This window comes from Phyllostomus discolor, chromosome 3 (assembly GCF_004126475.2).
Source record: "Phyllostomus discolor isolate MPI-MPIP mPhyDis1 chromosome 3, mPhyDis1.pri.v3, whole genome shotgun sequence".
Taxonomy (NCBI): domain Eukaryota; kingdom Metazoa; phylum Chordata; class Mammalia; order Chiroptera; family Phyllostomidae; genus Phyllostomus; species Phyllostomus discolor.
In genome coordinates this window covers 72,349,703-72,372,867 of record NC_040905.2, presented here as the reverse complement: position 1 = coordinate 72,372,867, position 23,165 = coordinate 72,349,703, and the positions used below count along the sequence as shown (strand labels likewise).

Here is a 23,165-nt window from a genome sequence, read left to right as displayed (position 1 = left end):
AGATGAGTAGGAGGGACTGAGTTGCAGAAATGGACAGAGAGGTAGTGTGGTGTGGAGAGGCAGGGATGGTGGAACGAATGGTCCCACATTCACATATGGTAGATAAATATCAAGAGGCATACCTGGGGAAAAAGTGATCCAAGCCCAAGGCCAGACCACAGAGCCCAGGGTTCCAGCACTGAAAAGATAAATCCCCATTACCTTTGGCTGTTAAAACCAGTGGGGGTAAGCAAAGCCCAAGAAACTACCAGATTTTTGTGACTTAAAGGGCCCACATGGACTTAGAACATATCCAAATCCACCCACTCTGGGATTCACCACCAGGGCAGCAACTGGGAGGGTGCCAGTCACATACAGGAAGCCAGTGAAGTGATTGGAAATGGGGCGAGTGCTGGGCAAACCTCCAGAAGCCAGGCAGCAGTACTGTTCCCTCTCAGAGTCCCCCCCCACACACACACACACAGCCACAAAACAGTGAAGCAGATTGCCCGCCCTGGCAATTTCCTAAGGCTCTGTCCCACACAATTTAGAGGTGCCTTTTCTACATATGCCACACTACTAAGACAGGGAGCAAAAGCAGCTCTTCCTAATACAAAGAAACAAACACATAGGAGACTGCCAATTTGAGGAGACAACAAAATGTGGCCCAGATGAAACAACAGAACAAAATCCCAGAAGAAAAAAAAAAAACAAAACTAAATGAGATGGAGATAACCTATTTATCAGATGCAGACTTCAAAACACTAGTGATCAGGATGCTCAAAGAACTCATTGAGGAGAAAAAACATAAGGGAAAAAATGAAGGTTACACTAAGTGAAATAAAGATCAATCTCCAGGGAACCTAAAATGGAGAGGAAGCCAAGAATCAATAAAGTTAATAATTTGGAACACAAGGAAGGAAAAAGCATCCAATCAGAACAATAGGAAGGAAAAAGAATTTAAATAAACAAGAACAGACTTAGGAATCTCTAGGATAATTTTAAACATACCAACACCCGAATCATAGGGGTGCCAGAAGGAGAAGAGGAAGAGCAATAATTGAAGCCTATTTGAAAAAATAACACAGGACAATGTCCCTAATTTGATGAAGGAAATAGATATGCAAGTCCAGGAAGCACAGAGAGTCCCAAACAAGATGGATACAAAAAGGACCACACCAAAACACATCATACTTAAAATGCCACAGGTTAAAGATAAAGAGAGAATCTTAAAAGCAGCAAGAAAAAAGCAGTTGGTTACTTACAGGGGAATTCCCATAAGACTATCAGCTGATTTCTCAAAAGAAACTTTTCAGGCAAAGGGAATGGTAAAAAGTATTCAAAGAGATGAAAAGCAAGGACCTACAACCTAGATTACTCTATCCACCAAAGCTATCATTTAGAATGGAAGGGCAGACAAAGTGCTACCCAGACAAGCTAAAGCTAAGAGTCCATCATCACCAAGCCAATATTACACAAAATGTTAAAGGCATTTAGTTAAGATGAAGAAGATCAAAACTATGAACGTTAAAAAGGCAACAAGTTTACAATTATCAGCAACTGAATCTAAAAAAGAAAAAGAAAAACCCTAAGCAACAACCAGAACAGGAACAGAAGCATTGGTATGGAGATCATTCGGAGGGCTATCAGCTGGGAGAGGGAAGGAGAAGAATGGGTGAAATGGTGCAGGGATTAAGAAGCACAATTGATAGGTGCCAAACAGACAGGGGGATGTTAAGAATAGTATAGGAAATGGACAAGCCAAAGAACTTACACACACTACCCATGGACATGAAGTAAGAGGCAGGATTGCTAGAGGGAAGGGTGGTACTGGGCAGAAGAGGCCAAAGGTAGAAAAATTGGGACAACTGTAATAGCATAATCAATAAAATATACTTTTATAAAAGTATAGTTAATTATTTTCATTCCAGAAAATTCTGAAGTGAAATGAAATTAAATTCATAATTAACTGTCATATAAAGTACATTTTAGGGAGAAAAGCAAAAGAAAGTATAAACTAGTACACAGTACAAATTGGCCAGATGTTGTTATTTCCAACACTATTATTATTTCTAGCATTGTAATAAATTCCCCTTTTGGTAAAATAACCATTCCTTGACATAATGGGAAAGAGAGTTGTCTAAAAGGTTTCTGTACATAATGTTCGCATACCCAGCGGCTCAAAATCCACAAATCTCGGAGTTCCTTCAGTATGATCTCTCTTTCCACATCCAAACTATCCATGAGTCCCATAAATCCTGACTCAAAAAAGTACATCTCAAATCCATCTATCTCTTTTTTTGTTGGTATCAGGACACCACTATCTCTCACCCCAGCTCCTAAAACTGCTTGCTTTCTCTTTCACCCCCCAGACAATCCATTCCTTACACAGCACCTAATATTTAGAATAAAATATAAACCTCTTGCCAAACCCTTCAAAGCTCTGCATAGTTCTATAACCTCTTTCCACTCATCTCTGCCTCTCTAAGTCAGCCACACTGCGACTTTTCCTGTCCCTCAAACTGACCAAGCTTACCAAGCTCTTTTCTCCTTCAAAATCATTGTACCTGGTATTCCTTCCTTTTATTTTCCCTCAGTTTCATTGAAATACTATTGACATATAACAGATATAAGTTTAGGTGTACAAAGTAATGATTGAACACACACATATATATTGCAAAATGATTACCACAATAAGGTTACAATTATGTATATGTGGTGATAACATTTAAGATTTGTAAGATCTATTCTATAAACAACTTTCAAGTGTATATTACAGTAGTACTGTTGTTTAATTATAGTCACCAGGCTATGCATTATATCCCTTTGACCAGCTTTTCCCCATTTACCCCATTCTCCAGCCCCTGGCAATGAGCGCTCAATTTCCTATTTCTCTTGAATTTAGCATTTTAAGATTCCACAAGTAAGTGAAAACATACAGTATGTCTTTCTCTTGTTTAACTTATTTCACTTTACCATCCCTTTTAATGAGTATGCTTTCACCACCAAAAATACCACACACATACAGACTCCACCCACTCTTAAAATAGCTCCTTCATAGGACTCATCTTAAACACTAACTCTTAAAAGAGCTTTTTGTAACCACCCTCTCTAAAATAGCTCCTTATCACCAAATTATTTGTTTTGCTTTCCTTAACAAAATTCACCACCATTTGTAATTATTTTGCCAGTTTATTTTTAAATCCATCCTCACCTTTACAATAAGCTATAAGAACAGGATATCCACTTTATTCATCATTATATTCCGAAAAGCAGCAAACTCTCTGATACATAATAGAAGCCTATCAATATATACCAAACAAATGAATGAAATAGTAAATGAATATATGACTACATTAGAAAATGGGACTAATACATAGAAATACTAACACCATACATAGAAATACATAAACCAGAAAAAGGAGCAAGTGCTTAAGAAGAAAACTAAGATATTTGAGTTTAGTGCCAGGGAGCTGAAAATAAAGGACTGATGGTCACACCAGCTGGGAAAGACAAATAGATTGAGGTTCTTCTGATTATAAGTGTTAATTAAAAATAATGATGATGATTACATCACAAATGATACAGAATTCAGTAAGATAAATAACACAAATATAAAATGATTACAGCCTGCCTAGATAGGAGAATAACATAAACACTACAACATCAGGACAAACCAAAACTTTCAAAGGAAAAAGTAATTATGTTAATAATTATTTAGTAATATAAAAATAACTACTTTATTTTTACTTTAGTAATTTACTAAGAAGAGTAATATAATCCTACCTTCCTACTATTCATTGCTGGTCATATCTTAGCTAAAGCAGCAGGTCCATGTTGAAGGATTATATGCCAGGGATGAGGAAGACGCTTGATAAAATTTTCAATGAAGTCTCACAGGTATGATCACAGGTCTAGCCAGAAAACAGGAGCTACAAGAAGAAATTCAAAGAGTCAGAATTGTACACTACAAAACAAAATGGTAAAAAAGGCTCAACTGGAAGTCAAATATGGCATTTTCTCCCATTCACCACATTAAGAATAAGAATGTTAGACTTACTTAACTTGATCCCCTGCTTACTCTCTCCCTTTTCTTCCCACAAATTCCCCAATGAGAAATTTATCTAACCTTCTCTTCTAAACTATTTCCTGGGTTGTGAATAGGTAATTCATGATCTTTTCCATTTTCATAGCATAAAACTAATTTCAAGTTTGAAGCACATCAGAAGAAACAACTACACTTATTAAAATATTATTACAGCCTGAAGAAGTAATTAACTATGTGAGAAAACTTTTGTAGAAGCTGGGAGGGTCTGGGAAGGATTCTCCTGGCACACACATACTTTCTCTAACAGTATGCCAAAGTACGGCCCTTGCATAGGCTATTCTCTCAACCCCTGAAACTAGAATTCATAAGATGTTTCTTGGTCACTGGCCCCCTTATCACTGATGTCAATACAAGTATATGCACTTTGCAGCCCTCTCCCAGCTTCTGATTTTCTTCCTCACACCCTCATATTTCTAATACCAACTTCTTGGTTTATACTCAGCTCACCCCTTCTTTCAAGCTCCTCATTTTTGTTTCCCTATTCTGCTTCCTGTCATCTCTCCTACTTCCTTAAATTTCATACAAATCAGAGGACATTTCATTGATGTTACCAGTAAGATTACTCCTTTCCTTCTGGTCAGGAAACTGATCAAACATGGAAATATCTTCCAAGTCTCCTATTCTTTCATGCTCTTTACCCATTTTCAAAGAGTTCCTCCTTTGCCCCACTTCCCCCAGACCAGCATTCTATTCTCTTCTAAATTTGGCAAGCTTCTCAATGCTAGAGCTGGTTATAAATCTAATCTACACATAATTAAAGTGTTATTATATCCCTCTACTTCTACTGAACTGTGATATGATCAAAGACAGGGACTGTTATCTTAATATAGCAGCATCCTACACAATACCTGGAACACTATAGCCACCAAACAAGTGATTACTGAAGGGGTGCCAAAAGGAGAAGAAATTGAAAACTTATTTGAACAAATAATGAAGGGAAACTTCCCAAATCCGGCAAAGGAAATAGACTTCCAGGAAGTCCAGGAAGCCCGCAGAGTCCCAAAGAAGCTGGACCCAAAAAGGAACACACCAAGGCACATCATCATAAAGTTACCCAAGATTAAAGATAAAGAGAGAATCTTAAAAGCAGCAAGAGGAAAGGAGAGAGTTACCTACAAAGGAGTGCCCATAAGACTGTCAGCTGATTTCTCTCAAAAGAAACCTTACAGGCAAGAAGGGGCTGGAAAAAAGTATTTGAAGTAATTAAAGGCAAGGACCTACATCCAAGATTGCTCTATCCAGCAAAGCTATCATTTAGAATGGAAGGGCAGATAAAGTGCTTCCCAGGTAAGATCAAGTTAACGGAGTTCATCATCACCAAGCCATTATTATATGAAATGTTAAAGGAACTTATCTAAGAAAAAGAAGAAAATCAAAAACTATGAAGTGAAATGACTACAAACTCACAACTATCAACAAAGGAACCTAAAAAAATAGAAAAACAATGAAAACAAAAACTAAGCAAACAACTAGAACAGGAACAACAGGAACAACTAGAATAGAATCAGAGAAATGGACATCCCATGGAGGGTTTTCAGTGGGGAGGAAAGGGGTACAGAGAAGAAGAAACATAATTGGTAGGCATAAAATAGATGGGGATAGGTCAAAAATGGTGCAGGAAACAGAATTCAAAGAACTTGTAAGTACAACCCATGCACATGAACTAAAGGGGGGAATGCTGGAGGATTGGGGGATGCAGGGCAGAAGGGGAAGAAGGGGGGTGGAATTGGGAAAACTATAATAGCACAATCAACAAAATATACTTAAAAAGAATTTTTGTTTTAAATGATAATTCATGACTTGAAATATTTAAATTTGAAAACTAATCATGACTTCTCTTTTATACTGCATTCAATAATCTTCATTGAACCCCCAGACATAATACAGTAAACAGTATTACTTATAAAGATTTCCAAAGGAACAAAATATAGTGAGTGTATACCTAAATGTACACATTATATATGTCACCTAATCCCACTCTTAAGACAGACCCCCAGGCCCGGGCCAGGTAGTTCAGCTGGTTAGAGTAGTCATCTCTGTGCACCAAGGTTGCGGGTTCAATCCCCAATCAGGCATGTGTAAGAATCAACCAATGAATGCACAAGTGGAAAAACAAATCCATGTTTCTTTCTCTCTCATCCTTGCTCTCACTCTCCCTTCCTATCTCTCTCTAAAATCAATATATTTTTTAAAAAGACCCCCCAAAGTTACTGGACAATCCATTTAATTTGAAATTTTTTAGCCTCCCTTCTCTATCAGCAAAGATAGTTGGAAGATATCTAGAATCCCATGTATTGATTTCTCACTGTGATAAAGAAACAGTTATTTTCAAAGATCTAAAAACAAAATGACAGCAATTCAAATAGGATTCCATGCCAACATTGAGCATCAAGTGTCTTGGTTCAAGAAGATAGAATTCCGGTGTGTTATTTATGTATCACCCTCCAACTCGAGTCTCTTCTCTACATTATATTTTTCAATGGAAAAAAAAAAAAAAAAAAAACAGTATTTTTTCCACTTGATATTGAAATAATTGGGGTTAAAAATAAGTAACAACTTTCTTCGTAGAATTTCTAAATGGAACATTTTATTTGTTTAACCTACTATAAACCTATGATTTAAAATTCCTTGTATTACTTCAAAGGTATTATTATCCTTCTCAAAAGTCATCAAAGCTTTCTGTGGATGAATTAAAAATGTTTAATAATGACTTTCTGGTGAACCTTAATCTTCCCCACCAACTTCCCCAACCACACAGGTAGCCATCTCTAACTCACACTCGTAATCAAATATAGTTCCAATTCCTTAACTGTGCTTCTCCTCACAACTAGAACTAGAATGAGGCAAGAGAGGCACCTAGGGTACAAAATTTATGAACACATTCACTCTTGGGGCCATGCAAGTGACACTCTAAAAGTCTTATTTTGTGTCCTAGGCATCTCTCATGCCTCAGCCTAGTCCTGGTCCTACTTCTCTGTCCCACTTTCACCCCTCTTACTTCTCTAATAAATAACAAACCACAATTTAATTCTGACAAACCAAAATTCTAAAATTAAGCAACAAACTTAAATATAATTTTGCATCCATTTAAAATTATGTTTTCAAGGAAAATCTCTTGTTCACAACATGATGTTAGGTAGAAAATAGATGAGGCAAGAATGCCTATATACAATAAGATTTTTTTTTCAAACGTGCATGAGTTGCATGGCATGTAAATAACAGATCTGTGTTATTTTTCACTCTCTTTCTATTGGTGGCAGCATCTCAATTTTTTTATGTTGAACTACCCTTCTCTTATTCTCAATCCATGTTGGGTGGCACTAATCATTCCCATTCTCAAGTTCCCGGAATGGGCATAATGTTCCTGGAATAGGTGCATGACCCACCCAGGTCTGGACAATCAGCATATTCCCTCCCTCAAGTGGTAGTTTAGGAATGGGTATGTAACACAATAGTGTAACAGGGTGCAGCCAAGAGGGGGACCCCAAGTAGGGATTTGTAATGGGGTTCAGAAAAGCTTGGAGATGACTGGCTCCACACCACAGGGCCACACCTGCCCAGAATGCTGGCAGCTGTGGCCAGTTGTGGGAGGAGCCGGTAATGTGGCTGCAGAGGAAGACTGGCACTGGGATTTAAACCCAGGCACAGCAGCCATTTAGCATCTTTTCGGGGACCATGCGGCTTGAGCATCTTTTGCCACATGGATGGTGCTAGGAGCCTGAATCACAGACTTGCACTTCTTCCTGAGATACGGTACCCCAGACTGGGCAGAGGTCAAGAAGGAAGGACTGTGTGCATTTGTGGGTATTCTAAAGATCTTTAGTCTGTATAACTTTCAAATAAATAATTCTTTTCCTTTTCACCAAATTCTAGCATTGAGAGATGTCTTTCCTCTGATGATGGGCAAAGTGAACCTAGTACGGGGGAGGAACCCCCAGAGAAAAAAGGGGGGTCCTTTTATATCGTTCAGTGCCCCTCAGCCAGTCTCTTCTGTAACAGTAGGACTGACAAAACTCAATTCTGCAAGAACTACTCAGAAAGTTATGTTTCACTTGAGGTTGCTAAACTGAAAAAACATAAGTATCTACTTGACAGTGAGCCAACCAGAGAAAATAATTGCTAAGAGATGGAAAGAGATATAAAGAAAACTGAAAACATTTTGCCCCAAGATCTAATCACACCTCAGTTGAGGTGTGAATAGATATACTTGCTGAAATCTTGGAATGACTGTTGGGAAACAATTATCTCTGGATTTCTCCTGTTGCTGCACAATCAGAGCCTCCTGAGCAAAAGGTACTATAAGGATATTTGCATGATAGACAGCCTTGGAAACTAGAGACAGAGTGTCCCTACAGACTGAGACCTCCAATGAGCTGTGGAGAAATAAAGCCCTCTCCTTCCCTGCCCTGGAAAACATTCACCTATGTTATTTTTTAACTTATGTTTATTATGTTACAACTTTATATATTTATTTATGTTTACATGTATTCCAGTATAAATAAACCTAGATACTTTCCCTGTCTCCCCTGGAGAAATTTGCTTAATGAGTAATCTCTCTCCCTCTGCAGGGTATTCTCTTATCATCAGTGTTTCAGAATTAACAGTTACATGAGGCAGTACATTATTTTTCTACTTATTAACTCATTCAACAAATATTCGCTGAGAGTGTACTAAGCTTATATGCTATGCATTTCCCCTCACAACAAAACAGACAAAACTTCCTGCCCTCAACAAGATTATATTCTAGAGAAAGGAAACAAAATACAAAATAAGTGAAATGCACAGTATTAAGTGGTAATAAGTGTTATAAAGAGACAGAAAGCAGGAAAAGGTAACAAGAAGTATGGGGGAAGTAAGAGATTTCAAATTTATGTTAGGTGATTAAAGACTTTACAGATGAAGTTCCATTTGAGCAAGGACCTAAAAAGACAAGGAAGTAGGTCATATGCATATATGGAGAGGAGCATTCCAGGCCAGGAGAACAGTAAGTATAATAAAGCACCTATTTAAGAAAGAGGTCCTGGCTGGCGTAGCTCAGTGGATTGAGCTCGGGCTGCGAACCAAAGTGTCACAGGTTCAATTCCCAGCCAGGGCACATGCCTGGGTTGCAGGCCACGGCCCCCAGCAACCGCACATTGATGTTTCTCTCTCTCTCTTTCTCCCTCCCTTCCCTCTCTAAAAATAAATAAATAAAATCTTTAAAAAAAAAAAAAAAAGAAGAAGAAGAAGAAGAAAGAGAACGGAGGCCTGCAGGGAGTAAGTGGCAGAAACAATAGAAAAATTAAGAGTTCAGAGAAAGATCCTGCATGAGGAGAACAGAACCACAGCACTAGCATACTTGAAGGACTTTGTACTCTAAGCTACACGGGAAATTACTGAATGATTCTGAGCAAAGAAGTGATGCGATCTATTACTTTTCAAAAAGGGTGACACTAATATTCTAAGAGTAACAGTAGTAGCAAGGAGACCTGTTAGGAGTTATGTAGGAGAGAAAAGGTGGTGTTGAACCAGAATGACCCTAACAGAGGGGTGAGAACTGGCATACTTCCGGTATATTTTGAAGTCAATAGAATATTGTGAAAGATTATGTGGGGCAAGTGAAAGAAAAAGAGTGGAGAATAACTTCAAGGTCTGGGGTCTGAGCAATAACAAGGCAAGTGTTACCACTTATAGAAATGGAAAGGATTAACTTTTTTTAATTGAGTTTCTATCAATGTCATCCAAAAGAAGCCAGATGAATATAAAAATGTATGCCAAAATCAGGTAATACAAGTGACAGCCTACAATGTAGAACTGAATCAGTAATAGAAAGAGGAAGAATCTGGTATCTGGTATCCCTCTATTGCAGAGTGAAGAGTCTGGATTCCTTCAGAAGCAAATACAGCTCTTAAAAATTGCCAACTCTTATAAATCAGGCTATGTGTCTACTAAGGATAGAATTGTAGGGTACTCAGTAAAAATGTTAGAATGTTGGTATATTACCTACTATGTAGTACTCTTCAGAGTTTCTTCAAAAAAGAAGCATACTTTGAGTGAAGTCTTAATAAAAGAAAAATATTTTCAGTCTTTCATTACAAATCTAAGATGGCTGATATTGCAGTTCACGAGGTTGAAAATCAAATATCCCTAAACTAAAATTAGACCATTAACCACACAAAAACAACAAGTGAGAGAAGCCTAATGCTCCAGGCTCCTCCTCAAACATTCTAGCAAAGAAGGTATTTACCCATCATAAAGAATCACCCACTATGAAACAGCCCAGAGGCAGGGACAAATTATCTGTTTGTTACCTCAAGAAGTTGTTCTGAATGGCCTACAGATAAAAGTCAAGAAGGAAATTGAAAAGACTAGGGTTTACATGATTTCTTGACCTCAGTACTGCAGATATTTTGAACTGGAAAACTCTTTGTTGTTGGGGGCTGTCATATGGGATGCAATAGTACCTTGGGGTCTACCTACTAGATGCAAGTATCATCTGCCTACTCAACCCCAGCCTTCCCAATGTGACAGCAAAAATGTCTCCAGACATTGCCAAATGTCCCCTAAGGTATGAAACACTCCCTGCTGGAGAACCACTGGATTAGGGTGATAGTCAAAGTTTTTTAGAGACATACCAGGTAATGGTTAGCTCCAAGGACTAGGACTTGGGCTTTGGGTGCTTGAGAGAAGTTGATCAAATGCAAAAAAATAAAGTAAATAAATAAAAAGTTTTTACAAGTCATATTGCCTAAGAAATTCCCAACAGATTTGTACTGCTCAATTCCTAACATAGTTCCCAGGACCCCAACATTTCATCAACAGAAAATGGACAACTGAAGCAGTGCAGTCCCCATTAAGGAAATCCTTCTCACTACCCATCACCCTGTGACCAGAAATAAAAAGAATAAAGATATTCCCAGGAAGAACCAGTGACATCCATACTGGTTATTCAAAAACCTTATTCCACTGCCAGAGCAAAGAGTCCTTGCTATCCCTGTCCAATAAAATATGTATATATCATGGACTAGAAAACCTTTGTAGGTTAGTTCTCCCTTTTCTCTTTTCTAATTAAGAGTTTTTATTGTCTTTATGTTATTTTCCTTCTATCTCTGAACACTCGTTTTATTACAATTAGTTATATTATTTAACCCTAAGTTCCTAGACCCTTGGCCTATTTATTGAAGCAAAACTGAAAGAATGACCCAGAGATCATAGACTTAAAGTTAGAAACAGCAATTAAACAAGTCTTTGAGTTGTCTTCCTTTGTTGGGGGAGGCAGGTGGTAAGTGCATTGAAAGTTGTAAGTAAAACATTTTCACTATGTTAAGTGAGGGCATTTTGTCAAGGGTACATACGTATGTAATAGAGGACATGTATGTACATTGGGAGGATTATAGTGAATATCTTTTGGTTGTATTGCCCAGCATCCACTCTCCTTTCCCATGGTCACAGTACCTTCTCTTTCATTTAGTGACCCACCAACCCTGACTCCGGGTCAAGTGGTTCAGACCATGTGGCTGACCACAGTTTCTATTCCCCATTCCAATAGTTAGCACCTGGTCCAGATCTGACCTATCATCATCTGCTATCTCCCTGACCACAGGACCAAGGATGGAAACATGACCCAATTTATTTAATGAGATGTAATCCCGGGACCAATGGTAAAACTATGGGTAAGAGAAGCTCTTTTTATGTTGGGCTTGCTAAACTGAAAGAATGTAAGCCTAGAGCCATCAGAGAGGTCCACATGGGGAAAGCCTATCTAAAAGTATATCTAACACAAGAGAAAGCCACTGGGCATGTCCTGAGGCCATTCTTTCGGTCCACTGAATCCACCTATACCTGAAGAGAGTACACTCCTATGTACCCCAGTGCCCTAAACTAGTATGAGTAGGATTTTGATCTCATAAAGAAATTTAAAAATCTAATATTATTACCAGTTACCAGATGAAACTGATACCAGTTTTCAAATGGAAAAACTAAAGCCACTTATTTGCCTAAATTCATACAACTAATTGCTGGTGGCACGGATTCAACCCTAGGAGGGTCTGGTTCTAATATCCATGCTCTTTCCTATACACCATACTCTCAAAAAAAGTCCGAAACTCCCCTATGCTTTATAATTATCTGTAACTATAAGGTAAGTCCTTACATGGAGTGAGTACTCTATTAACACTTGTCAAATGACCAAAAAGGGAAGAATCATATGCCTTCCTGCTCTGTCCTATTGCTACAATAAATCGCCTGCTGTGTGACACAGAGCATTTCTGCATTATTTTTATAATACAGGCTCCCTCAAGGGCATGTCTATTTCTTTACTATCATATCCTCTTTCAAAAACCATGATATTGAGCCCTGGCTGGCATAGCTCAGTGGATTGAGCGCGGGCTGCGAACCAAAGTGTCACAGATTCAATTCCCAGTCAGGGCACATGCCTGGGTTGCAGGCCATGACCCCCGGTGGCCGCACATTGATGTTTCTCTCTCTCTCTCTTTTTCCTCCCTTCCCTCTCTGAAAATAAATAAATAAAACCTTTAAAATACAAATTTAAAAAAATTTTTAAAAAAACATGATATTACTGTAGATAATAGTAAGTTCCTAACTAAGCTGTCACTTTACAGAATGCCTGTTTCAGTCACAGGGTAAATCAAGATCCAAAATACAAATAGGAAATCAGAACCTTAGAAGAGGCCAACACCAGGGTCTAGCTACTATTCTGTTATTATCAATTGTGAAACTCAGTAAAGGACACCTATATTACCCTGTGAGATATCGTTATTTATGTTAATATTTTAAGATATTTTTAACAACAACATTAACTTCTGAAAAGTATCAGCTATTTATAAACAGTCAAATCTCTTTCAAATGTTATTGTTGAGGGTGAGAGAGAAGGGTAGCAAGACAGGATTTATGAATACAACATCCCTGACATTTTCAAGAAATCCATCTAAAAACTATGCAAATTTTTGTCAGCATTGAAACACTCAATAATAAATGTTTCACAAGTCAACTTTTGTTTCCCTAGAAGGTGTGGTAGATTGATTCACATCTGGATCAAAGATACTGGATTAAACATTCCTTTTTTAAATTTATTCAAAAAGTTTAAAAAAGGAACATTCATTTTCTGGTTAAGATCCACAACTTTCTCATGCCTCTTTACTTTTACTTCTAGCAGCTGGCTTTTTTTTCCCCCAGAAAAATATTTTACAAAGAGACAACATACTACCACCTAAAAGGAATTATAATACAGGACCACCTCAAGAGAACAGTCCAACACAAGATGTGGACATTGAGCAGTTAGCTAGGGTCAGGTACATCTTAGGGTCTCACTGCCAATAACAGGAATTCGTTTCAGCAAAACTGCAAATACTTCAACATGGACCTTTACTGTCACTCCCAAATAATTAAAACTGCTGTTAAATTCAGGCCTGCTAATAGTTTACTATATTCAGACATTACCATTTGTATTTATTTCAGGTTTAGCATATGAAAGACCTAAATTCAAATCCTGGGTCTTCTTGGATAAATGATGAGACCTGAAATTGGTTCCAGACCACAAAAAGAAAACATGTACAAGCTATCCAATTTACAAGGCTGTCATAAAAATAAAAACAAAGGTACCAAAAGTATCTAGAACTTTTAGTAGGCACTAAACAAATATTAATGCTCCTCCTTAATAACAATATCTGAATCCACATAAGTTACAAAAAAAATTGTACTGACAGAAAATGTTTCTATCTTGGAGATTAAAATGTTGAGAAGGGGTAAAAAATTAATAAAAATTAATAAACAAATAATTATACAAATGCAATATATGTTACAAATATATCAGTAAGAGAAAAATCAGCCTCATGCTTGTACAACAAAGTTCCTATTATATATAAATCTAGATAAAGATCCATATAGTTCTCCAATATAACTGTTTATAAATTAGAATAGTGATCTAACTACTTATTTGTCATTAATAATAATCTGAAATCATTGCATTGTTTAGTTTCCTTTAATTACTATTCCAAATTTGCTCAATACACAGAAAGTAAAGAGGCCTGACAAAGTGGTGGTACTTAAGGAGAATATATTAGTTTGCAGTGAACTCAGAAGAGATATGAAATGTGACAATGGCTGAATCTGTGTCATTAGAAAGTCTCTATATTGAAACAAATAAAAAGGAGATGCTTGAAAATCTTTCCTTTGTTCCAAAGCAAAGCAAAAATTTAAAAAACCTTAGTGATAGCTGAAATGATGGTTAACCGGTATAAGAGTATATAGAAAGTGATTCTGTGATTCTGAAGGAAATATAATTCAAGAGAAAGCCAGAACACCGCACAAACCATTTAATGAAGTAAGAGGTGGTATGGCTGCTAGGGTGGCTACTGACCCAACTGTTACCCAAACTGATTAGAAGAGTCAAAAGCATTTTTCTTTCTATAATGTGAAGTTAACAAAAGAGCCCCACCAAGTGACAAGGCAAACGGGATATCCTCCCAAGCTAGGCATTCAGAGAGCAGAAGGGACACAAACTACAGAAGTCTTGAACTCCAAGCAGACAACATACCCAAGAAACAGGAGCAAGCAGCAAGCATTACAGTGATCAAGGACTAACTCTTCGCCTTTGTTACAGTGCTAGAAATACTCTTGTTCTGCAAACCCCAGAACACAAGTATCAGGAATAAGAACCTTGCATGTATACTAATGATATAATGCAAAAACAGCAGCCTTCATTTTGGAAGCAAATTTGGTTTAACAACTTTAATGACTAGAGTCCTATTATACAACTGTTAAGGGTCTAAAGGAATCACTTCAATTTGACTGTATTTTATAGAGCTAGTTATGTCCTAGATCCACAAAGGTTTCAAAAAATGTCACTTGCCAATATCAAGGGTCTCGTGAACATTGTTTTTCTTTTTACTTATTGATTTGAGAGAGAGAAGAGGGAGGGAGGAAGGGAAGGAAATGGGGGAAAGGGGGAGAGTGAGACAGAGAAAGAAAGAGAAGCATCAACTTGTTGTTCCACTTATTTATGTATTTAATGGTTGTTTCTTGTTTGTACCCCAACCAGAGTTGGAACTGGCAACCTACTGAACTACCCAGCCAGGGCCTGAATGTTATTTTTCTGTCTTCATCTAACTGGATATCATACAGACTACATCCACAGAGGATATGCCATTTAAAAGCAATCTCATTCATAATGATAAAATTTTAAAGATACTTTTCTAAACCAATGTAAAAAACATTTTTATATACTAAATGCCTCGAATACAAATATTCCAGTATTGAGCCCTGGATGGTGTGGATCAGTGGATTGAGTGTCGGCCTGTGAACTAAAGGGTCGCCAGTTCAATTCCCAGTCAGGGCACATGCCTGGGTTGTGGGCCAGGTTGCCAGCATGGTCATGCAAAAGGCAACCACACATTGGTGTTTCTCTCCCTCTCTTTCTCCCTCCCTTCCCCTCTGTCTAAAAATAAAATAAATAAAATCTTATAAGAATAAAAATTAAAAGTGGAGAGGCATTCATTTCAGGAAAATGTGTGACTTGGGCCTCAATTGTAGTACTGAAAGGTGTGTCTCAAGTATTTGTTACTAATAATAGTTACACACTTTTTTCAGTTGACTCACTTTCCTCAATAAATCACAGTAGATTCAAGCTTATCCCTATAATGACATCATTTTCAATCACTTGTATTCTGATATGCTTTCTTAAGCAGAAGAAAACAAGATGGAATTACCGAGAGCATGGCAAAACACTGCACTTTAGTGTATGTCACATACGTAAATACCTTTACCGGATGAGAAAAAATATTGAGAATCATTGACTTAGACTGCAAAATCTGTTTTACTGTTGCATGAGGCAATAAAGACTATCTGGTTCAACTTCTAACTCCTCACTCAGTTCAGTGCCTGCTTCATGACACCCAACAAGTATAGGCTGGTCTGTGTATTGAAACTGAGTGTTTTTAAGAATTAAAACCCTACAGTTACAGAACAGACATTTTGAAATATGGATATTTATTGAATATTGCTCCTTAAAAATTAATCATACATAAGCAGGAAGCAGAAAACATTCAACTAAGAGTTCTATGTATTATTACATTTGAAAATACAGTTTAAGTTTTAAACAGATTAATTAAATGTGGTTTAAGGTAGAGAGGTACACTACAGATTTAATATTTAGTTTTCCTGTACCACTTTTAAGCAAATAGTTGTGGTGTAAATGACAGGAATTTTGGGAAACAATCTAACAATAGATGATAATCTAAGGTGCAAGAAAAATAATCCAGGGATTCAGACAAACTAGACATATTTTGAGGTTAAAAAGCACTTAAATTTGTGACTATCCCTACTGAGAGAGTAATCAAAGAACTATACAAGAACAGCTAATTGCAGGTATTTCTATTTACTATGCATATACAAATGCAAATATCATTCGATTTAAGTACACTTACTGTAATTATTTTAATTTCCTAAGTTTAAAATTTAGGGACTTTTAAGATGTTAGAATAAACACAGTTAATACTAGGACAGATAAAATTAAAGCGGAAATTGAGAACATTCTAAATTTAGGCATTTTACCTACCGAATTTTTCGGACCATAAGACACGCCTAGGTTTTAGAGGAAAATAGGAAAAAAAAAATTGAAGCAAAAAATCTGGTAAAATATTTAATAACATAAATATTTCACCAATGTAAATGTTAACAGAACTCAACAGCAGCATTAACAACCATTATTCCTCCCAAATGGGGGGAGGGGTTGCGTCTTACAGTCTGAAAAATACAGTGCATTGCCTCATTTCTTCTTCATAACAACCATGTGAGGCTATTTAATCATCCCCATCTTACAGATAAGGAAACTGGTTTCAAGAGATTAAATAATTGCGCAATACCCTACAGAAGAATTTCCAGATCTCTAACGGAAACTCAGATTATCTAGCTTAAAAAAAAAAAAAAAGAATATATCACTACATGCTGTGACCTAGCAAGAAACACCTCCATTAATATTGCCAGTCTTGTAATTAAAACCTTGTAAAGAAGGAGACAATGTCAAGCTTATAGTAAGTGGTAATGATGTACAAACTAAAAATTTATCATACTTTCCTAAGTATATATGAATGTTTCAGAAATAATTCCAAACTATGCATGACATTAAATTTTAAAAAGCTGAATACATAATATCCCAAAAGTGAAGAAATTTGAAAATTTTTGTAGAAAGGCACTAAATAAACTTCATCCTACCTATATATTTTGAATTCTAAAGAAAAACTTAAGAGGCCTCATGTTGTGTCAGTCATAAAGCAGTTTCATATGGGTAACTAGGATTATATTTATATTTATGAAATAAAAAAAGTAGATCATTGCCTGGGTCTGATTCTATTGTCCTGACTTGAATATATCCTCTATTTATTCTTTTCCATTTTTCTTCCAGATTTTGGAGATCACCTCTAAGGAAACTGAGTCTCAAGTTCAGGAACTCCTGCAAGTTTAGATGCAAGTGCAGATATACTGCAATGAAAACCATAAAATTGCAATGATTGACAAAATACTAGAGAAAAAAAACAAAAGTTTCAGTTATTTTCCAAAGCATTAACTGTAGTAAAATTATTGGTGACTTTTCTTCTCTAGGGTTTTTTTACTGAATTTATTTTAAAGCATTTAACTTTCATAATAAAAATTAAAGAGAAAGGTGAAAAGGAAAGACAGAGGAAGGCAGGGAGAAAAATACCTACAGCTATGATTAAAAAATATCTAAACGTCTTATTCTTTCCAAAGTTCCAAAACTGTTACTTGCTTCAACACATTTTTCTCAGTGATGTAGTAAATTAACCATATATAAACATGCCAGAGACAAATGAGATATGAAAAAATGAGTTAATCCAAAGATCTATAAATTCTGAGACATAGCTCTTAATTGCAATATTTAAGAAATTAGCTATAAAAAATAGGTAAGTATGAAAAGCAGATTTAGGGTAAACAAACTGAAAAACAGGATTCAAATACTTAAGAATACAGAAATTTCCTAAGTATGGAAAAATTACAAATACAATAAACACATATGTGAACTTAGAGCCATTTCACATTTTATTATAAACTGAAGAGAACTTATATATTCAAATATTCTTTAGCTATACCATGAAACAACACCCAACAAAGTTTGGAGCCCTATGAAATCTAATTACCTCCTTTTCCATGAAATAGTTTTTTTAAAAGTTCACACATCTGGCCCTGGCTGGTGTAGCTCAGTGGATTGAGTGTGGGCTAGGAAACAAAGTGCCCCAGGTTCGATTCCCAGCCAGGGTACATGCCTGGGTTGCAGGCCATTAACCCCCAGCAACCGCACATTGATGTTTCTCTCTCTCTCTCTATCTTCCTCTCTTCCCTCTCTAAAAAATAAATAAATAAAATCTTTAAAAAAAAAAAAAGTTCACACATCTAAGCTTTCTTTTTCCATTACCAAACCACATTCTTATTCCAAAATAACATCTTTAGAGTGATCCAGTATATTAAGTATATTACCAATACACTGTACAATTTATAGTCCCTTGAACCTGTCTTCAAAAAAACATGCTTATTTAAAAATCAAGTACAAAACTAGAATCTATTAATGCAGGAGTCCAATTTCAAAACAAAACTTCTATTTGTATAACAAGTTCATTAATTTTCTTTTTTTTCTGATTATCAAAATGCAATTTAATCATCTGGACCTTGATTTAGAAAGATGAATTCTTACAAGATTGTTCTATAAGTCTCATGGAATTAAGTAACTATAGGTTTCATAAACACTACTCCTATCTACAAATGGAAATAATCACCTTAATATTCTGGTACATGTATTTATGCTGGTTTTCCAACTTGACCATTTCAGTTTCTCTGTTCCTTAAAATGTATTGCTGTGTAGGTAGTTGGGTAGTTACTGAATAATTTGAGTTTTCTGCATTGCTTGAAATTTTTCATAGTGAAATACTGGTGGAAATGAAATGGCAAATGTGAAATGGTCAAAGACCAGAGTTATGGTTAACTAATGATTGAAGATATCTCAAAGTGATTTTTCTATAATAAGCCTGGACTATTTCTTCCAAACTACTGACATCAACATTTGAAGTAGTGCAGAACTTACATTAACAGGACCCTAAATAATATTACATGTAAATGTTTAATGCTACTAACCATAAGTGCGGAAGAAAAACAGATCTTCACCAAACGTCTTTCATGGAAGAAAACAGAAAATATTTCCACTACGTGCGGGTACTCTTTTAATACATTCCCAACACCTTTGGAAACATAGTTCCCTTGGTTCAAGAACATTAGCAAAAAAAGTGTTCCTGGGTTACAAAATATATAATACTCAGCCTTCCTTTGCATTGATTGACAAATTTGTGGCTCTTCACAAATGTCTTTGTTAATACCAAATAGGTAGGTATACCAGGACTACAACACTGTACTAGTAAAATAATTCTATTTTTGCAATAGGTTTTTTTTTTTTTCTTAATCCTGTCCCCATTCCATGGGATGAAAAGCACTTTCTAGTCTTTAACCACAAAAATGGTTTTGGTCTATTATTGCTTTTTACGTTATACTTTTATATACAATGGCTCTATTTGAGAAATTTTTTATTATCATAAAATACCCAAAGAAAAAGAGAGAAATGGTATACTATCCCCTTAGAGTAGATTATGTCAAAGTGACGGTGAGATCACAACGATTGTATGTACTCCTTACGAATTAAAAACTACTGAAGCTTCTTTTTTAACCATAAGGCAAAGAAAAACCAAAGACTACATTCCTTAATAATTGTTTAGATTTGGGATTGTACAGCAATTCCAAACGTGCTGGGATTTCCTAAAGGACATCACAAATGCGCGAGGTAAAAAGCAACAACACAATTTAGTCCTTATTTCGTGCGTGACGTACCCCTCCCAATACCAACCCAAATACCGTTGTTGAAGTTGACACTAAAGGGAGATTCCAATGGCAGAAAAGCTGACCCAAAGGTGCCACCCAACACCTTCTCAGCCCTAAATGGCAAGGAGAGAACAGAGCAGAAATTGCCCCGGCTGCACTAGCTTCACACTTAACAGTTTGTCTCTTGACTGTCTCTTCAGAGTCACCTCTGGCCCAGACACGACCAGGGACCAGACGGACCAGGAATGGAAGGTGAGGAATAAGAGCAGGAGGTGAGGAAACTGACCTACGCGAGAAGACCTGGGGCGAGACTGAGAGGGTCAAGGGAGACTGAAGAGCCCCAGGGACAGGGAGAGGTAGGTAGGGGAACACCTAGGGGTTCGGGGTGGCCGCCAGAGCTGGACGGCAGCTCCAGGACAGAAGCACGCGGAGAGAAGGGGGTGCGAGAGCAATGGGCGGTGCCTACAGTCGCTCCTCCACCACCCCACACCCCGTAGACCCCCGACTCGGCGACGGGGTGGGGCAGTGGCGCCGGCCTCAGCCCATTCGCGCCGGCACCCGCCCCCTCAGCCACCAGTCTCCGGTAGGTGGGAGGGGCGGGCCTCGCCAGGCCCGAAGGACAGCCCGACCCAAAACCCGAACGGAGAAAACTCCGCCACAGGCGGAGTACGAGCGGGAGACCCCGCAGCCAGGGGCCGGCGGGAGCGGGGGGGTGGGGTGGCTGAGGGCCGAGGAAGAGCATTCGGCGAAGCCGCCCCAGCCAGAGCTGAGTCCCAGGCACCCCTCTGCGGGCAGGGAGTGTAGCCTAGGTTCCCCACTGCCCTTCCCTCCTCTTCCCCCCTCCCACGGCGTTGCCCCGGGCAACAGCGCCCGCCGCCGGTGGCGCAAAACTCACCTAGAACCTGACAAGCAGGAGCCCCTCAGACACGGGAGCCAGTCACCACCCCGCGTCACGGGGGCCGCCACAGCCAATGGGCGCCGCTGTCACAAGCCTCTACGGCCAATCCAGATGCACTCCGGTCTCCGAGCACCCTCGAGGCCTCAGCCAATGGGCACGAACAGAAGGCGGTGCTGCCTACCGGCCCCCAACCCCCTCCTCCACTACCTCCCAGGAGGCGGGGCGCGGCCGCTGGGCCGGGGCCCCGGAGGGTGGGTCTCGGACTCCAGGCGCGGTGGGCGTGCGCGAACACCGGGCAGCGGTTCGGTCAAGGAAGGCGTGAGGCTACAGCCGCCGCCCTCTGGGCCGGCTCCCGGGCTGGGGCGGTGTCCTGTGGTCCGCCTGTTTGCTTTTCTCTCTTCGTTCCTGTAGCCCGCTCTTCTCCAGCTTGTGTCCAGGACTGCCGGGTGGGAGTGAGGCGGGAGATGGCCCGGAGGCCGACTGCGGCGTCACAGGAAACTTTGGGAAACTCGCCTGGCCGCGGCCGGGAAGTGGCCGGGCTGGGTGTGATAAGCTGGGGCGGCCTGGAAGGGACTACCCGGCGGATCCGCAACTGGAAAGGAATTCGGAGGGTGGGGGCGGAGGCGTGATTAAAATATTAAGTGTACCCTCAGGGTGCTGGGTTATCCCGGGAGCTGGTATCTCCGGGGATGAAAGCGGCTTTGGGAACCGGCACTGTGACCCCTAAATACTCATTTTTCGCCCTCAAAATCAGTGACTTTTTCCTGTGCGTTTTACTTGCATCAGTTGTATTTTCCGAATGATTTTCAGCTCCCTCAGTGCCCTCTGAGTGGCTTAAAGGCAGGAGCAGTCTTTTCCATCCCTGTAATTCCCGAGCCTGAAACCAAAAAAGAAAAAAAATGGATGGCTACACACTCAAAGCTGAAATTGTGATGGATGCTGTTTAAAAGCGGCCTGTGAGTGGTCCTTGTAGTAAAAGTCCTTACCTCTCCAAGAGTCGAGAAGGTGCGAAGAGCCGAAATTGGTTTGCGCTTCCAGGGAAGCTGTTTCTGAAGTGTCCTTCGCCAAAAGAATTTAATGGAAAATGAGTAATGTGAGCTGGACAAAGATAACTAGGTGATCTGAAACAGTATTAGTCACTAATTTCAAGGGTGTGTTCCTGTGGCTGACTTTTTAACCTAGCAGATACTTCGGTTGTACCACATTCTTTGCCGGGAGCAAATCTAACTTCAACCAGATCCATCTCCACCCTACATCCCTTTAAAACTTTGTGGGAGCCAAGCAACAGAGGTGAACGTACATACATGTATATTTTTTTCCCTGAACACGGACGGTTATTTGTTGTGAAAGCCCTACACATAGAAAAACATAAACTTGAAATGGGAGTTTTTCTTGTCTTCTGTTTCAAAGAACCCAGAACAGGTAGGTTGTAAAGACAAATCAAATTTTAAGTGATTCATAAAGATCTGATCAGATCTTTGGGGCGGAGTAGGGAGGGGTCCTAGGAAGAGGTTGCCCAAGGCAACAGGAACGGCCTAGGACCGAATTGGCTAAGAAGACCATTGCTTCCAGAACACAAGGAATTACGGGCAGAGAAGATTTAAAACAAAAGGAGGGCCGAGAGGGCCTCTTTGCATCTCTTCCTCCCAGGTGCCTGGGTGGTTGGATGGACTGTGGCTGGGAGAAGAAACTGCGGATGAAACCTGGGATAGGTCTGGCCTGGCAGAGGGTGGCAGGGTTCTTCAGATGTTTTGGAAGGGACAAGCTCTGAGGCAGAAGCCCGCCATCCATCTAAAATTGTGTAGCTTTTGTATCTTACGTTGTTTTAGTTTGTAAATTAATCCTATAGAAATAAGATGCCAGGGGGAAACGATAGAACTCAAGTGTTAAATCATTTAGCCTTAATTGATATACTTAAGTGATTTAAGCTGTGAATGACTGATGTATGTGGAAAGGTGTTATTCCAAAATTGTGTAGCTTTTCAATACTCTTTTCCTTTATCACCAAACCTTTGCTTCCAGAAATTGGCCCAAAGGGGCAGCAGTGGGCAGAAGGACCCCACTTGCTGTTCAGTACCATAAGAGACTTAATTCTCCCCATTGATGATGGAGGAAGAAATTTTCCTTCTCAAATCATTTATCTTAGAAAACTTGTAATTGTTGAGTACTTGCTCATCTCTTTGAAGATAAATCTCAATGACTTGATAGGTCTTCTGTCAGGTAGTGCTTTGTCAGCTTTACTTGTCGACTAGGTCTGGCTCAAGGACCTGGGAGCTAGTGCTTTGAAATGCAAATGTTAAGAGAGATA

At 38.7% G+C, this 23,165-nt stretch overlaps 1 protein-coding gene across 7 annotated transcripts in view; it reads right to left on the bottom strand.

Moving 5' to 3' along the window:
- Positions 1 to 20,996, bottom strand: part of FER (FER tyrosine kinase) — a 383,463-nt gene extending 362,467 nt beyond the window's left edge. For 3 of the 7 annotated variants that reach the window (XR_004901995.1, XM_036020640.1, XM_036020641.1), the window contains exons 1-2: positions 20,856 to 20,996; positions 3,766 to 3,911 (exon numbers count right to left, since the gene is read on the bottom strand). The gene's annotated coding sequence lies outside the window, so the exon portion shown is untranslated. Of the gene's footprint in view, positions 1 to 3,765; positions 3,912 to 17,296; positions 17,322 to 20,855 lie in introns of those variants that run through there. The other 4 variants (XM_036020636.1, XM_036020638.1, XM_036020637.1 and 1 more) reach the window with 3 other exon arrangements.
- Between the last annotated feature and the right edge of the window lie 2,169 nt (positions 20,997 to 23,165).